Below are 20109 nucleotides of genomic sequence, written 5' to 3' on the forward strand. Positions count from 1 at the left end.
ACCCTTCTTTTTTTAACACGAAAGAACTCCACAATTCGTAAATCCTCCTCAGTGTTGAACATAGAACCATTCATCCTAGATGAGTATTCGTGTATCAAGTTGAAAACACGTTTTTGGAAAAAACTCCAACATGGCTTCTTCTTCACAGCTACAATATAATCATTCACAGCTTCGCAGTTATGTTTTCAATATAACACAACTTTAAAGATACGTTGGGAATGAAACAGTTCAAGTCAAAATATTATTAACCTCAAGAGGAAGGATGATGTCGTTGATGTAGCTTGTTACTTCTTCACATTCTTCAAGTTTTCGAGTAATAATTGTATGTTTCATTATCCAAATCTTTCTAGCCTAACCTATAGGAAGTTGTCTCTAGTACATAATCAAGCGACTCTTTAATTGAGTTTTGATTCACTAAAATATGACAATCAAACTTGACATACCAACGCTTGGTGGGTTCAACCGAGCTATGCTCTAACAACAAGTATCTTAACAGTCCAAGGTGGTATCACATTTGAACAAGAACAGTTTATATAATCTTAATTTTCAAGATTGTAACACATTTGAACAAGAAAAGTTTCTATCATCTTCTTCAGTAGAATTCTCTGGAAAGCAAATTTCATAAGATGAAGTCCTAACTACTTCACAAGCCTTCTTCTTATTTCTCACATACGTTGCAGAATCCTTCTGAAAACGCCGGTGGTACCAAATACACTACCAACTTTTTCTTAGGAAATCTATATGGACAAACTCAACACAAATCCGAGAGTAAAAACTCAATCAAGGAAAGTGCCTAGAGTTATATCTCTCTCTTGTTGTTAGAACGTTTACAGAATTGAAATTCGTGAACCTAACTACAAACAGAGTTCTTGGACGGTACCAAAGACCAATGTCCAAGGATCAATCAAGTCTTACACAACTAACAAGGTTGGACCTAGGTACTGTGATTTATCAACGCACAATCTGTGATATTTCAATTATAAAGATAAACAATATAATGCGTAAAAAGAAATAACACAGACACCATAAATTTTGTTAACGAGGAAACCGCAAATGCAGAAAAACCCAGGGACCTAGTACGGATTGAACACCAAACTGTATTAAGCCGCTACAGACACTAGCCTACTACCAATTAACTTCAGTCTGAAATGCAGTTGAGCCCGAACTCAGCCTCCCATTGATTCAGGTTTAAGCTAAGATAGCTTTGGAACCAAGAAATCAATATTCACCGTTAGATGAAAGCTTCGAGTCTTATTAACATAAACAAGATGTACACTATGGTTAGGTAACCCGTAACCGAACCGTGTATAAAGATTATGTTCCACATGGTTAGCCGAAACTAGTCGATTTAAACATAAAAGCTTAACACTCATTTTCATGTTCACAAGACATTAATATTGAGTCATAATCATGTGATCAAATGAGTCTAGTGTTAATTAGAGAATTGATCAAATGCAAATTACTTCAAGAAAATAAGTTAATCACAATTGAATCATAATCGACATAGTTTCTAAATGTACAAAGTAAAATTACTTAAACATTTTGTGAATCGGCTTAGTCACGGTACGTGGACCGGTTTGCAAACTTATATGCAACAACCGACTTCCGGAGTCAACAGAATTTCTCAGTTCATAAACCGGTTTGCACACTTATGCAATTACCGAGTTCCGGAATCTTACAGAACTTTTCATTTCACGTACTGGTTTGCAAAATTTAAACTAATTCAAAGTTCCGGAGTCTACAAAACTTTTTAGTTCACGTACTGGTTTGAAAACTTAGGACCTTTGCCGGTTCCCGAGTTCACAGAACATTCAGCTTGCGTACCGGTTTGGATACTAAATTGGTTCTAGAACATAGAAATGTTTTGGATCGCATACCGGTTTGATTATGTTAACCCGGTTCCCTTACCACGGTTCCATAATGGTTTGTATACGAATATACATACTTATCCGGATCACGAAACAAACATATTTTCCCATGATGTACATACGAATATGCATATCAGACAAATCCGAAAGTCGATATATAGCTACTCCGCTACGTGTACGAATATATGTAATACGGATTCAGACATATAACAGTTTATTCAAGTTTGTAAGACTGATAACACTGTCGTGTATTCCGAATATAGTAGTTCTATATTTCTCTAAATCGATTAGAAACATTCCTGAATAACATCAATGACACATATCACTGTTCCAGGCTATTTTCGAATGATAAGATTGAACCATGATTTGGTTCCGAACAATAAATTATTCTCCACCGAATTTTATCAAGTATGAACAAATGTTCATTAAGCTTAGTCATTATTTTTCGAGAAATTCGTAAACTAAAAAATTAGTTCTCGACTCGAAATTCTTGTTTATGCAAGCTAGTCTAATTAGTTATGTGAAAATCATCTCAAAGATAGAAAAGTGGATACAACCTGAGAAATAGGTGGTTCAGTCTTCACTTACCTCTTGTTGATGAAGTTCTCCAAAAGCTTCGGTTGATCTTCGCCTTCAAACCGTAGAATGCAAATGATGACTGTTGTAGTCTTAAATTTGCGGTAAATACGGATTCGTTGCTCGGACTTGAATAGATTTAAAAACAAAAAATATATACAAAATTGTCACAGGATCAAGAGATACTAGGACTCAGGATTCCACCAATTCTTATACTCATGCGAATCAACTATTAATTCTAGACAATTATAGCTTATAATGATAACAAATATCGACTTTTTTCTTTGCCAAAACTAGATTTTGTAAAGTATTAGATGTAAATCATAAGCATGATGCATCAAGAGTTCCTAGACTAAGCATACATCATCAGATAAAATCACAAATAATCAAGAAAAATCATAAAACAACTCATAATAGTGCAAATAGTCATAAAGAATTAAATAGAATTACTCATGCATAAAGAATGGTTTCCTCCATCATCCCAGTAATGGGGTTTAGCTACTCATAATAATCATGTTCTAAAAATAAATATTTGATGCTCAAAAAGTTGATTAAAAGAGTGAAAAGAATGAAAAACAGTGATTCTGCGATCCACAGACGGCGTCCAGAAAAGAACGATAAAATACCACTGCTGTTGACGCTGCGAAAATAAGACTGCTGTTGACGCCTTCTTTTAAGACCCACGACCGCTAGTTTTTCCACTGTTCAAATAACGACTGTCTTTGCAGGTGTGTTCTTCGAGCTTTGTTAATGGCAGCAGCAGGTACAATTCCTGCAACTCCTCCTGCGCCTCTCTGCTGGCCTCCCAATCGACCCCTAACTCTTTATAATCTTCTCTCACTTCTCTCCACCTCTTATATACTTCACAGCTCAAAGAAATCCCGATAGAATCTCTATTTTTTCTTTCTTGCAAAGTCTCGGAAAATACTGCTCAAAGCTATTCGTACGCGTCTGTTAGCTATAAAATTTCCACCAAACTCTTATCAAGACTTGAACAGGACCTAGTACGTAACTATTCAGCGTAAAACTCTCACAAAATCTTTCATACAAATCCTTGAAACTGGACAGAACAATACGTATCCTGTTTGGACTTTGATCGCTTCTCCCAGCCATTCCAGCCCAAGTTGATCGATAAAATCACTTGCATACGGTCTGTTTAGTTTTAACAGACCTAGCACAATTGATTTCAGGGATTTAATCTCCCTCAAAACTGACCAGAAATCCAACAGCAAGTTATCAGACGTGAACTTTAGTTTTCCCGCCAAATTCCATTATTTGAACTTTGAATGTGGTGTCCCCTTAACCAGACTGGGAGTCCCTTTAGCATGTGCATTGAAATGGGGTGCCCCTTAGTAATTAGGTTACCCCTTATCCAAAATCAAGGGTCCGTATAGCAAGTGTCCTCTGGGGCTTTTTCACACTTTTTTCGGGGTTCCTCCGGGGTATTTATGGGGTACTTCCGGTACACTTCTGGGGCACTTCCGGCACTCTATCAACGGAGGTCCAAACGCCGCATTTTCAGCCAATTTCGCCGCAAACCCTTATTCTTCTAAAAACACCTACAAATAAATAAAATAACCAAATAAGTATAGAATCGAGCACTAACACTATATACAATTGAGATATATTAGACACATAAATGCGTCTATCAAATACCCCCAAACTTATTATTTGCTAGTCCTCGAGCAAATCAAAACTACAAAATAAAATCCTAACTCACTGTCGCAGGCATCGTCGATTGCATTTAGCGTATGCAATAAGCCTTTAAACCCCTAGGTGGCCCTAGTGGCCGAGTTATAGTCTCGGGAGGGCTTACTAGAGATATACCCACAAAACCTTTATACTCCAGACCCTAGCTATCTACAACGAACCTTGGAAGGCACTAAAGAATCTCCTTGGTTGGCATACTTATTGACTACAGGAAGAAGTACCCTGATGCGAAATTCCAATTGCTGTACACGAGTTTGCACTCAAGCATACTAAAATTCATATAAAGTGACAGAGCTCTACTCAGATAGTTGCACTATGGACATCATATTCGGAGTCAAACTAATCACATGGAAAGATTAAGAGATAGATATAGAAAAACATAAATGGTTTTGATGTTTACTAAGTGAACGGCGTTTCCCATATCTGTCTGAAGGCCTCCGCCAAAATGAACCTATCCTAATGGATTGGGATATTAGTCTGACTAATATCAACACACCGGCATATACAAGGGAACCAGTGGTCGATAACCTAACTCTAGGTCAACACAACTGGCATATACAAGGGTACCAGTGGTCGACTTTATTGAATTTATTCCTTTTGGTCAAATGGTCTGGTCTCAATACCACTGCTGTTGACGCTGCGAAAATAAGACTGCTGTTGACGCCTTCTTTTAAGACCCACGACCGCTAGTTTTTCCACTGTTCAAATAACGACTGTCTTTGCAGGTGTGTTCTTCGAGCTTTGTTAATGGCAGCAGCAGGTACAATTCCTGCAACTCCTCCTGCGCCTCTCTGCTGGCCTCCCAATCGACCCCTAACTCTTTATAATCTTCTCTCACTTCTCTCCACCTCTTATATACTTCACAGCTCAAAGAAATCCCGATAGAATCTCTATTTTTTCTTTCTTGCAAAGTCTCGGAAAATACTGCTCAAAGCTATTCGTACGCGTCTGTTAGCTATAAAATTTCCACCAAACTCTTATCAAGACTTGAACAGGACCTAGTACGTAACTATTCAGCGTAAAACTCTCACAAAATCTTTCATACAAATCCTTGAAACTGGACAGAACAATACGTATCCTGTTTGGACTTTGATCGCTTCTCCCAGCCATTCCATCCCAAGTTGATCGATAAAATCACTTGCATACGGTCTGTTTAGTCTTAACAGGCCTAGCCCAATTGATTTCAGGGATTTAATCTCCCTCAAAACTGCCCAGAAATCCAACAGCAAGTTATCAGACGTGAACTTTAGTTTTCCCGCCAAATTCCATTATTTGAACTTTGAATGTGGTGTCCCCTTAACCAGACTGGGAGTCCCTTTAGCATGTGCATTGAAATGGGGTGCCCCTTAGTAATTAGGTTACCCCTTATCCAAAATCAAGGGTCCGTATAGCAAGTGTCCTCTGGGGCTTTTTCGCACTTTTTTCGGGGTTCCTCCGGGGTATTTCTGGGGTACTTCCGGTACACTTCTGGGGCGCTTCCGGCACTCTATCAATGGAGGTCCAAACGCCGCATTTTCAGCCAATTTCGCCGCAAATCCTTATTCTTCTAAAAACACCTACAAATAAATAAAATAACCAAATAAGTATAGAATCGAGCACTAACACTATATACAATTGAGATATATTAGACACATAAATGCGTTTATCAATGACTGGTTCGTTTCTCAACTCCACTATCCTAGACCGAGACTTAACTAATTGTAGACTAGAAATCAAGATATAGTTTTGACAACTAAATTTTAAAACAAGCTTGATATAGCAACACTTGTGAGTTCGACCGAGCGATGCTCTAACAATCTCCCCATTTGTCAATTTGGTGACAAAACTATTTAATACATATGGATAGCAAAAATGAAGTTTTGAAAAAACTCCTCGATCCACCAAGTCTTCTTGATTTTCTTGGTTTCTCCAACTCTCCTTGAACTCTTTGTTATTTAAATTTGCAATATTCTGAACGTGTTCAACTCAGCATCGTTGTTGTTGAAGAACCGATTGCATAGCGATAACAACCTTTTTGAAAACAAATATTCTCAATCGTTGTTATACAAAAACATAGTATTATTATCTTCTCTCCAAAGTTCAATTGTATCTCAACTCTGAAGTAATACTATGGTGATATGTTTCTCCCCCTTAATCAATACTTACATCTTTTGTTTAATAGGTAAACCTATTGCTTAAATGATTCACTCCCACTTAGATAATGATCCGTAAACCATATGTATGTAGTATGAAACTACTAAATAATTCTCCCCCGTTTTGTCAATAAATTAACAAAGGTACGAAAATCGCGGGACCATAATGAACACCAAAAGATATCTCAAGTTTTAAGAAAGATGGAGATACTACACAATAACATAGTTAAAATGTAACTCATCATATCAACTTATTTAGATGATATCACATAGTAATAAATACTTAGCGCTCATCCTAGGAGATTAAAAAGATACAAGCATCCCGTTTATAATTCCACAACCACACTCCCCACAAAGATATAGCAATAAGCACAAGTTCATTTAAGAACTCTCCCCCATAAAATGTCATTCTCGAGAGAACAACATGAGTGACCTTACTTTCGTGAAAAAGAAGGATTTTAGACATTAACAAATCACAAGGATTTGTATCCATAGTATCGACATAAATTGATCTCAAGGCCAGTTACGAACAACGAGACAACGTTACTCGATTTTACTCAACATAAGAGAATCTTACAGAGTGTGTCAAGCAGTAAAACGCAGAAGTGTGATCAGAAAAAGATCAATACTGTGAGAAATATCTCAAGTAGTTTATTCTATTTTCCGTTTATAAAAACATAATAGATTTAACTTCTGAGCATATATGAAATATTAGCTCGATTCACGAGAACATAAAAGCACAAATATTTCTTAAGAATTTCGCAATAATTACACCAATAATTATTACATACTGCAAGTCCATCTTCCCACAAATCTAAAATATAAATAAATAAATCTAAAAACATGCAATATGAAAAACGTTGGAAATAGCTATGTGTAATCACAATCTTTGCTATACCAAACCCTAGTTATCATTCTCAAGAATAAAATTCTCAAAAGAAGTTTCCTAGATGAAAAACGATCTATAAGAGTTTTACTCAGAGATTCCCAGACTATTTCATAGTTTCTGTAGTCATCAAGTTTCTCTTAAATAAGATCCAATCTGGATTCAACCAGTTCTATTTTCTCTTTAAGCCTCTTTGTGGAGACTTGTAGTTCAGAGCTTAGTGCTTCAACTTGTTCAAGAATAAGATTCAATTTGAGAGACAATTCATCAAATTGAGATCTAGGTTGATTGTCACTAGGTGTGGATCCACCCTTGTCTTGACAAGAATTACTATCAGACGACTCAAACCTGGTTTTCCTTGTTGGATTCTCCTTGCTCGAGAAGCTTGAAGAAGATATGAGATATTCCCAAACCTAAATGGTTTCTGAAAGAGAAATAACTTTTTGCAACCTAGGTTATCTAACTTAGAGAACTTAGATATATCTTAAGCTTATAGATAAATTCCCATTACAAACTTTACCCTAGATTTACGGTATTTCACACAAGATTGTCAATTGCTCATGACTATGTGCCTAATAGTTATCTTCCTTGGCTCAATAAGTAAATTAGAGCACAAGGAGTGTTAGTCTTGGTTTGACATAGATTGTTTCAGGAAGTGAAACTCCACCATCTACAATTTATTGTAAAGCACAAGAATCATAGAGAATTTGACACTTATTCCCTTTTTAATTCTGATTCTCATCCAAGGGAGGGACGAGAACCAACATGAGAGTTACTACAAGTGACAACTTCCTCTGCTTAGCGCAGGATCAGTTGGATTTTTAGGAACATACATGTTTAGTTTAGATCTTCTACTTACCTTGACAACGGATTGAGGGACCGAAGATGAGTCTACTACCTTTTTCTCACGTATTCTCTTCCTAAATCTGTGGATCGTTCCTTGTAATCTGTAGATCCCCCCTTCACTTCTCTTGAGATTTCAGACATTTCCCTTTTTTGAACCTTTTTATTTTTCTGAAATATAGTTGTAAGGGAGTTCGACTTTAGAGCCGAATTATCCTTTGAATAAGTACGTCTTTCATTCAAGACCCTTGGAGGGACGCATATCATCTTCTTACTCCTAGTTTTAAACTTCTGTTATTTAAGTGTGGGAGAGTTATAGGAAGAGTGGTATTTGTTGTTCTGACAAGAGTTTTTCGGCCGAGACCGTTTCTTCTTTTTCCCAACGGTTGATTTCTTCAGATGATATGAACATCTATGTTCATGTTTCAATTTATCTAGTTCACATTCCATATTCTCAATTCTTTTGGTCCATATGTTCCTTTTTTGTTGGAATTCAGCCTTTACTGAAAGAATTTCCTTACTCATAAGATCGATTCTCTCTTGTGGAAGGAGCATTTTCCAATGTAGAGTTTCTAAAATTATTTGAATCATGAACTTGTCCATTATCAACATATGTGAGAATAATTGTATTGGGTGATTCATCCTCAGAGCAATAGTCTAAGGTTGCCATCCCGGCCTTAGCTTTCTCACAATAATCCTTGTAGGGACACATGGATATGTGATGACCATGACAAAGACATTTGGAACAGACTATAACATCTTTGTCTATATGAACCTTTTTATCCTTATTCTTGATTGATGATTTTTTATGACTTCTCCTCTTTCTCTGTCTAAGAGTTTATCTTTCCTAACTTATATGAACATTTGGATATTTGCTTCACGAAATGTATGCTCATAACGAATAGAATCATAAAGCGAATAAACCCCTACCCATCTCTGACGCACATACCATGGAACGATTTGTTGAAAAAGCCTGAATAGCACTATTTGAATCTGATCTCACCAAAGCTCTTTGAATCCCCAACCTAGCAGCCCATTCTAATCCAGCTATAACCGCATAAAGTTCAGCAAGATAATTAGAAGTAGTACCCAAGCCCAAACATATAGTTCCAAGCACATTATAGTCCATATCTCGAGCAACCACACCAGCACCCGCTAACCCAGGGTTTCCCCTCGAACGCGCCATCACAACACAATAAAATTTCTCCCATTTCAGGTGGTTTCCAGCTGCATTCAATTGGTTCCAAAAATTTAACTCGTATGTGAGTCACCCCAAAATAGTTCAAAATCCTTAGGTATTCAACTGTACCATGCATGTAACCATGTAATCTGATCGAGTATTCATGAAGAAGGTGAAACACTCTCTTTTTAAAGAAAATCCAATTAACATTTTTCTTGTTGTAGAAAATATCTTTTATAGTTTTCTATAATTCAGATCGTACGACAATAATAGCCAATAATCACAAATCCTTAACCATCCGACTCCTCCCTTTTGCTGATTTATACGAATGAATGAGATTTAAGAATGGTTGTAAACCGAAAATATCCGAAATCCAGCTCCACGCACGATTGGCAAAACTACAATGCCACAAAATATGATCAAGTGATTCCTCATCGTTCTTACATACACAACGTTTGTTCGCAAGATTATACTTAAACCTACTTTTCACCTTGTCAAGAGTAGCACGCGCACCCCTTTAAAGTTGTGCAGCTAAAGAAGGGTGGATCTGACGCCTCCACAAAAGTTTTGCCTCAACAAAATTCCCATAACTACGATGAATAACAGATTTTGCAGATGAAACAGAGAAAATGCCCTTAGAATTTGGCATCCAAACCTTGTAGTCACTTCCTCCCATTGGTCTCGGTAAGTTTTCCAAATCATCACCAGCTGCCGTAAGCATGTATCTATAAATATCAGAGATTTCCCTTTCATTATTCACCAGCAAATCACAAACCCTCTCCGTGTAATCATTTCTTTTGGAATACCAAAAGCATCAGCAAGTCTTGTATTTCCATACCAAATATCAAAACAAAAGCATCAACAAGTCTTGTATTTCCATACCAAATATCAAAAAGCAAAGAAGTGGAACGCCCATCACCAATAAGCATTTTCGAATTATTTTCAACTTCCTTAAGAACCAAACGAATTCCTGGAAGTATAGAAGGCTTCTTTTAATAACCCACCAAAACACCATTTCTTTGAAAGAATTTAGCTTTTAAAAACCTCGCCCAAACTTTATTAGAATACTGGATGTTCCACCAAAGCTCCATAAGTAAATCCTTATTCATATCCACCATTTTAAATAAACCCAAGCCTCATTCCTCATAAGGACGACAAACTTTGTCATACGACACCACAAATGCTCTACTAACGAGCGAATCACCAGTCCATAAGAAATTACGGATTGCCTTTTCACATTGGTACACAAACTTCAAAGGCCATTTATAAACAGCCTTGTTATGAATAGAATAACTAGAAATAACTGATTTTACAAGAACCACCCTATCTTGAAAAGATAACAACTTACCCTTCCATCCAGCTAGTTGTTTCTTCAATTCCTCAACTACGTTACTGATGTGATGATACCTAATAGTCACCGGCATGATTTGCACACCCAAATATCTATCCGGAAAAAGTAGCAATACTCATCCCTAAGAAATCAGCAATGGTACGTCTTCTACTTAAAGAACCACCACCATAATAAACCTTGCTCTTTAGCCTACTCAAAGTTTGACCAGAAGCATGCTGATACGAACCAAGTAAATCAACCAAGTTTCTCAAATTTTTCATGTTACCTTTACAAAAAATCATAATGTCATCAGCAAATAAAAGAGTAGGAGAAATACCGTCTCTTTTAACCATAGGAGTCATCTTACCTTCCTTGAAAATCTTAGTTATGTTTCGACTAAAAATGTCTTCAATCAAAACAAAAATAAGAGGAGATAAAGGATCACCTTGATGCAACCCTCTATTAATTTTGAAAAAACCCTCCTGACTCCCGTTAACAAGAACTGAAATCCTAGCAGAATTCAGAATTTTCCAAATCCAAGAGCACCAAGTTTCTGAAAAACCATACCTTCGAAACACTTTTAAAATAAAATTCCAGCTCACTGTATCGAAATCTTGAGTAACGTCAAGTTTGAGACCCACATTCCCAAACTTTCTCTTAATCTGCAATTCATTAATCATCTACGAAGATAAGCTGATATTCTCATGAATACTTCTATCCTTCATGAAAGCTACTTGCTCCTCAGAAACAAGCCTTCCCAAAACTTCCCCCAATCTTGTAGCTAAGATTTTAGTGAAAATTTTGAAGAAAAGGTTTCTAAGACCAATTGGACAAAAATCCTTTAGAGAATTAGCACCTCTAACTTTAGGACGAAGCACCAACATGCTTGAATTAATACCATTCAGAATGAATTTTTCCTGCCAACAAAACTGAATAGCATTAATAAGATCAACATGAATGATATCCCAACAGTATCTATAGAAAAAGCTCGCAAAACCATCCGACCCTGGAGCGGAATCAGCACCCAAATCAAACACTGTTGTTTTGATCTCCTCATATGAAGGAATACTATCCATGGTTTGACTCTCCTCTTGAGAAATAACTTCATGATCTACATCAAAAATTTGTTCCTCCAAAACAGAATCATCCCCGTTGAATTTATCCTCATAAAACCCCACTATATGCGTTTTTAATTGCTCACAATCTGTAATAGTTTCGCCATTTTCGCCCACCAATTCAGAAATAGTGTCATTACTTCTCTGACTACGAATACTATTATGAAAAAAACTAGAATTTGTAGCTCCATCTGTCAACCAATTATTTCTAGCCTTTTGTTTAAGCATAGTTGCAACCTGCATACGAGTGTTTTGAAGCATGGCTCCCGCATCTTTCATTCTATTCAGCTTGACCTCGTTTGTAGGATCATCATCAGAAAGTCTCATGGCAGCTTCATAAGTCACCTGATCTTGTTTAAGCCTAGAATTCACATTACCAAAAACATGTTGGTTCCATAATTTCATGGCCACCTGTAGAAAGATAAAAGCAAGGTTATCATGCAGTGAAACAGACCAGCTATCTTTTACCATTTTCATAAAACCCTCATGTCCAACCCACATTTTTTGGGCGCGAAAAGGAGCACGCTTGGGTCTCAAAACTGCAAAAGTAAAACCAATTAGAGGAGAATGGTCGGAAACTTTCCTAAGAAGAGCTTTACGCCTCCAATTCTCGAACTGATGTAACCATTCATTATTAATAACCGCATGATCCAACTTGCTAATAATTCTTGTAGGACCAGATTGACGATTATGCCAAGTGAAAGTACACCCTAACACATCCGCTTCAAAGAGGCCACTATCATCCAACCAATCACTAAAGTCATTCATTACAGAAATTCTAGGAACAACACTGCCCTTCTTTTCTTCAATCCTTAGAACACAATTAAAATCCCCCATGACAAGCCACAGAGTATTGTTGTTACCCAAATTCAGTTGATTCCACATCATTCTTCGAGTAACTTGCAAAGAACTAGCATGAACGAAAGAAATTTGTACCCCCTCTACAGCCACCGAGATAGCTTGTCTACTAGAATTGAGCACAACTGGATCATTAATATTGAAGGACCAAAAAATCCACAGATTCCCAAGTCTAGAAATCCTAGAGTTATGAATTATATTAGAACTAAAACCTTCAATATTTAGCCTAGCAATGAACTCAGGTCGCGACTCAACCATGGGCTCTGCAAGACAAAAAATAACTGGCTTATGTATTCTAATCAATTCCTTCAGTTTTAACTTCACTGCATCTCTTGCTATACCATTGATATACCAAAAAAACACCCGCATTAAAAACTTGGGGTTTGGTTAGACTTATTTAACTTCGAATTTCCAACAGTAAACGAGTTTGAAGGGACACTACCAAACTGTTTACCACTAGAATTTTCACTTCCAGTACGTAGAGATTGTTGTCTACCAGCAACCAAGGTTGAAGCGACAATACCAACATGTTTACTACCAGACGTCTCTTTATTTTTTCTTAAAATCTCCTTATGCGTCTTCAGCTGACTACCAGAAGTTAAGTTGGAACCAAAGTTACCATATTGTTTTCCCCCAGTAGTTCCCTTGTTGATTATAGGAGAGAAACCTTTATTCACTTTTAAACCCAAATTATTGACTTCTAATTCAGAGTTTGTTTTGTTATCTTCCAAATTATGAACAGTTTCCATGCGTGAACTGGTTTCCAAATTCTTATCAGAATTTGTTTTTGAAGTAACTTCCTTACTCGGTCCATTTTCCAAAGATTCTAAACACGAGCCAGAAGTTTTTTTGGGTTCAAGTCTTTTGTGTAACGCTAAAACCCTAGCCTCCTTATTAGCATCATCCTCTTCTGCACAAGTACCGCAACTATCAGAGTTTTTAACTTGTATTTCCATAGCAGCAGCTTCACATTCTAACCCCTCCTCCTCAGCCCGAACTAAATCTTCCACTTCAGTCACCTCTTCCAAATTTTCATTGTCAGTCATACCCAATTCAGCTCCAAGCACCTCATATTTGTTCTTTGACAGAACTTGGATTAAATTTAAAACCTCGTCAACCTTAGGCGTTGATGTAGATACCTCTGAAGTCCCAAAAAAACCCAAGTTCTTAGACACCTCCGTACCTCCTACAACATCAGAATTTTTGTTTTTTCTCCTTGCCTGCTGCCATTCTTGATTCTTATTCTTTCCTTTTCCTTTATTTGCTTCACCTGCATTCACTTGGTTATTTGTATGCGTCTTTGGATCCTTGTGAAATTTTCGAGACCTCTTACATTCCTCATACGGATGACCAATTATCTCACAGTGTTTGAAATACGATGGTTTCTTCAGAATATCCACCTTTTGCAGGAATTTTCTTCCACCAGCTGTGATATAAATCTCCTCTGCAACATCAGTTTTAAAATCAATGTCAACTAAAACATCAGCAAAATAACCATAATCATGGTTTAGGGTTTTAGCATCGACTACAATAGGGGTTCCTAGGGTTTTACCCAAAGACAACAACGTTTCTTCTTCCCATAGCTCCATCGGTAGACCTGGAAACTTAGCCCACAAGGTAGCATGTGAGGTTTTTTGTTTAGCTGGATCGAAACTAAGGCACCACTCCTGGATCCTTACCTCCTGATTTGAAACAAACCATTTTTTTCCTTCTCCGAAAATTTCTCTTTAGCTTCATTGGACTCTAACTTGATAATAATAAAAAAAAAAAAAACCTAGTCACAGGGACAAACTTTACTCATTCGATTAACTGCCATTGATCAACAAGCGTTTTCTTAACATCTGCAAAATTAAGATCCTTGAAATCAAGTCTCCTAATAAGACTATGCTGCCAAACTTCACAACCCCTACGGAAAAGCACATCTGGAACAACTATAGATGGTTTACCTTCTTCCAAAGTAGGGTTTGGTAAGGTTTTCAAATCAATGGTCGTGGTATTCAATTGTTTTTTATCAGCCACCATTTCAGCAAAAGATTTTTGATGATTTTGGCCGGAATCAGAAGATTCCACCATCTTGAATCACCACAAAGATGACCAAGATTAAAGGAAAGAATGTGAAAATAGTTCACCATTCCATTACCAAGATAAATAGATAAGGAGACAAGGGGTCTCCTTGTCTAATACCTCTTGAAGGCTTGAATTCTTCACAAGGTGAGCCATTAAGAAGAACTAAGAGAGTAGTAGTACTGATGCATTGCTGGATAAGCTGAGTTCATTCTTCACTAAAACCAAAACTTCATTACTTTTAAAATAAAGCACCACTCTAACCTGTCAAAAGCTTTTGACATATCTACTTTTAAAGCCAACTAGCCACCTTCACCTTTTTTCCTCTTCATTGAACGAATGAGTTCATGAGCAATTATAGTATTGTCATTGATGAGTCTTCCTGAAACATAAGTTGCTTGATAAGGGGACACTATTCTATCCATAAGTGGCTTCATTCTTGCAACTAGAATCTTAGAGACAATCTTGTAAGAAGTATTACATAAGCTGATTGGCCTCAATTCAGCTGGAGTAGTAGGTTTTTTTGTCTTCCAAATTAAAGAGATGTAAGTTTTATTAAGAGATTGAAGAATATGTTTTGAAGTGAAGAAACTCTTTACCATATCACATACATGCATCCTCACCCACAATACTCCATTGAGATTTATAAAATCCATCTTGAAAACCCTCAGGTCCTGGTGCTGACCAATTCTCCATGCTTTTAAGAGCAGAGAAAATTTCCTCATTTGATCAAACAGCTACAAGAATTCTGTTATCTTCTGCAGTAATGATAGTAGGTAGATGATTATAAAATCTTTCTTCAAGTTGAGGATTTGTAGAAGTACTGATCTCTTGAAAGTTATATGTAAGAAGCCTAGCCAATTGATCCCTAGAATGAAACCAAGTACTATTTTTATCTTTAAGAGAATTTATATTGTTTCTTGCTCTTTTTCTCTAAGTAAGAGTATGGAAATACTTTGTATTATTATCCATATCTTTAAGAAAATTATCCTTTGACTTCTGTTTATTGAATTCATGCTGAATATGGTGCCATTTTTGAAGTTCTTCATTAATTTGAAAAGATCTTGAAGTATTATCTTGAGAATGTGGTTGTGCTTGAATATCTGAAAGTTGTTGTTGAAGAGTTTCAACCTTAAGATTGATATCACCAAAGTGCTTTTTGTTCCACTTGGATAGAGTTATTCTTGTAAATTGCATCTTCTGGGTGAGTTTAAAAGCAGTTGCACCTTGAACTTGTTTACTCCACGCTTTGGCTATATCTACTACACATCTTTTATCATTCAATCAAGTCTGAAATAACTTAAAAAGTTTCCAGGGTTTAGGTTGGTTGTGATCAGTGATAAGCATTATAGGACAACGATCACTACCCATTTTATTTAAATGTAGAACTTTTGAAGAAGGAAAGACCGAATTCCAAGTTGCGCTACCCAGAGCCAGATCTATTCTAGATCTTCTTTTACCAGTACCAAGATTATTGTTAGTCCATGTATGTTTATGTCCTATGAAACCCAGATCTTCTAAACCAATATCTTGAAGCATAGAATTAATACCACCGTCACTTGAAGAAGAAGTAGAAGCATTAGAACTTGTTAGATGAATGTTGAGATCACATATTAAACACCAAGGACTAGATACATTCCTTCTTGTTTCTTCAATGAAATCCCATTGTTCCATTTTTCTTTGACCACTTCCATACCCATACATGCATGATAATAGCCTTTCTGGTTAGCTTGGATCATCTTGAATAACTAAATTAAACATATTGTTTTCACTGCAAAGAAGCTCACAAGCGAAGCTATTCTTCCACATTATAGTAAGACCACCAGATAACCCAACAGAGGATATTTATCTCACATTAGGGAATTCATATGGAGCAACAAAAGGTTTCATTTTTTGCTTCATTAAGTTTAATCTCACATAAGAAAATTATATCAGGGTTTTGAGTCCTAATAAGATCTCTAATACGATCCCCAGTATTAATGCTTTTTAGACCTTGTTCCATGAAATTGCCCTCATTTTAACAGGATAAAAGCTAATAAAAGCACACACTAAAATTAACCAATGTTTAAAAGAAGTTTTCCCGAAAAACGTAAAACAACTTCTTATGCAAGTAAATATTAAATACCTAGACAGATTTAACAATGATTGTATAACTATGCAATAAATGAAAAAAGAATTTAACGCAAGAAGTATTGAAATAACCCTAATGTTATTTATAAACAACCAGAGTGGATTAAATACGAAAAAAGAACTAGACAAGATATTATGAGCTAAGTTTTTAAAAAAGATAAGTCGTGAGAAAAGATGAGTTCTAGAATTTACCTGAGCCTCCAATCCTGTGAGTACAACTTGATTATCTCCAGAAGTGACCCTGAGAGTAGTATGAATGGTTGTGTTGATGTTTGCATTAACATTCTGTGGCGAGTTTTCAAGGGATATGGGAGTCTCAATAAGTTTTTCCTCTATTCTGATTCTTTTTCCAAGTTTGTGTTCCTCTGAAAAACCTTGATCATCTTTCTTAATCAGTAAACCCAAGTTAATAGCTTCTCCATCTTTAGGGGGAACAAAATCAGCTGATTTAACAAACTTTTTTAGGGTTCTTCTTGGAAGTAGGAGCAACCTGAGATGATCTTGAAGATATATTCTTCCTAATGTTATTAACTTTTCCAAAGAAGTACTGCTTCTCATGAGTTTTGAGCAAATAATTAGCTGCATCTTTACAAACTCCCTTAGTATAATCGATAATGTAACACTCTGGACAAATAGCAGTAGCTTGTCTCTCATAGATTTTTATTTTGCCATCGAGTGATTCATGCATTGGTTGCATACTTAACTCCCCTTATTAATGGCAAAGACAGATATTGACATAGACTTTAACAGGTACATTTGTGTTTGGAATAACATCCTTAGGTTCAATAGATGTAACTTCTCCTAACACTTCCCCAATCTTTGTGACTGAAAAAACATTCATATGCTCAGGTAAGATGTATTTGAGATGAATCCAGAATTGCTGAACCCCCAATGTTTTTCAGCGTAAATCATTCCTGGAATATAGTCATAAACCACTAGATGATGTTTGTTAATAATTTATGGCCTCTGCTCAATGGCAGTATTTGATAAATCCTACTTGTTAAATTTGAATAACATGATATTAGGACATTCTAGTTTATTTTCAGAAATAAAAGGCCATGTGAAACAAATCCATTTCTCGATTGTTTGATAGCTCATTCTACCCTCCATGATTACTATCTCAATGGTTATAGCCTCCCAATTAGGATCCTCCTCCTCTGTGTTGTTGTTTTCATGATTACACACCACCACTTCATTAGCATCTCCAAGATCTATTGTCGCTTGCTTAAACTTGTTAACCAGATAAACAACTTTATTATTGCTTCCCTCTTCCATTTTTCGACTGATAATATGATCTGAATATTTTTGAGAGTTAAGAACGATTAAGTTTATGTATCTTTGACAATTAGGGTTTTTAAGATATGTATGACTTGAAGATGGGGAAATATATTGGTTGTAAATGCAATAACTAATTGATATGGTGAATATATTATCTTGGTAAATTTTACAGCTGGTGATTGACCAAAACAGAACGATAATTAAGGTAATGGATTTGAATTTCTTTTGAAAATTTTGAAAAAAGGGATAACATTGCAGAAGAGTAGGACGACTTGAATCGGAGTTGTAACTCATTCCACAGAATTCCAATGATACCTTGAACATCAACACAGGCCATAGCAGAAACAAAAAGCATAAAGACATACTCTGAAAACGCTACAATCACAACACATATTAAGGAAAAATCCATAGGAGAATAAACAAGCTGTAAACACATTATGGAGAAACAAATAAGAGTTAGCAACTCATTAGAGAGAAAATGAATATAACTTTGTTTTCAATCAAAAGAAGAATTTTGATAGTAGCTTATAAAAATAAATCATCGATTAATAGCATAATATAACAGAGATATGAAAACTTCAGATCATGTTAAATAAACCGTGTAGAAATTAAAGATATGATTCAGCCAAAATTTTATTGAGTTAGCAAAAAAAATTGTCGCCCGATTTATAGATAGAAACAGGGGAGAGGTGAGTGTCTTGATGACCAAAACTTATTTGAAATAACACAGACACCGGAAATTTTGTTAACGAGGAAACCGCAAATGCAAAAAAATCCCAGGACCTAGTCCAGATTGAACACCAAACTGTATTAAGCCTCTACAGACATTATCCTACTACTAATTAACTTCGGTATGGAATGTATTTGATCCCGAACTCAGTCTCCCACTGATTCAGGTACAGTCGCGCTCCTTACGCCTCTTGAATCCCAGCAGAACTCCGTACAATTGATTCCCTTAGACGGTCTCACACCAACTAAGAGTTGCTTCAACTCAATTGAATACTTTAAAACAAATCTGCCTCCCACAGATTAAGCCTATTATTGATTTCCTGATTTACTATCTAAACAGATGACCAGATCAAACGATAGATCCATGTGATGGAAATCGATAACAACTTAGACAAGAGTCTGGCTATCCTCAAAATTCGGACTCATGCAACCTGAAGTGAAGCCTAGATTACTATTCACCTCACAAGTATAAAACTTATGGAATCAACAAAGTATGAGACGAAGAGACTTTGTTGATTACTATCTATCTTGATTGATGGAGCAAAGCTCTACAAACAATCAAGATCAGGATACTCAAGTTATCAATATAAAAGATAACTGGACTTGGCTTCACGAATCCTAATGAAGTCTTTGTAGTTTGTTAAACCCTAAAAGGGTTCCTGGAGAGGAAAACTCTAGATACAACTAGGACACCAAAAAGTACTGTCAGGATTCAAAGATCCCAGTTACCAAGAGTTCCCCTTATAAAGATTTCAAAGCCTAGGTTGCTTTAGGTTTAAGCTAAGATAGATTATGAACCAAGCAATCAATATTCACTGTTAGATGAAAGCTTTGAATCTTATTCACATATTCAAGATATACATTGTGGTTAGGTAACCCGTAACTTAACCGTGTATAAAGACTATTTTCAACATGGTTAGCCGAAACTAGCCGATTTGAACTTAAAAGCTTAACACTCATTTTCATGTTCATAAGACATTAATATTGAGTCATAATCATGTGATCAAATGAGCCTAGTGTTAATTAGAGAACTGATCAAATGAAAATTACTTCAAGGAAATAATTTAATCGCAATTTAATCATGATCGACATAGTTTGTAAATGTACAAAGTACAAATCTTGAACCGTTCGTGAATCAGCTGAGTCACAGAACGTTGACCGGTTTGCAAACTTATATGCAACAACCGAGTTCCGGAGTCAACAGAACTTCTCAGTTCATAAACTGGTTTGCACACTTATGCAATTATCGAGTTCCGGACTCTTACATAACTTTTCAGTTCACGTACCGGTTTGTAAACGTTGAACAAACTCAAAGTTCTGGAGTCTACAGAACTTTTTAGTTCGCGTACCGGTTTGGAAACTTAGGACCTTTTCCGGTCCTGGAGTTCACAGAACATTCAGCTTGTGTAC

This window comes from Papaver somniferum, chromosome 10, assembly GCF_003573695.1.
Source record: "Papaver somniferum cultivar HN1 chromosome 10, ASM357369v1, whole genome shotgun sequence".
Lineage (NCBI taxonomy): Eukaryota > Viridiplantae > Streptophyta > Magnoliopsida > Ranunculales > Papaveraceae > Papaver > Papaver somniferum.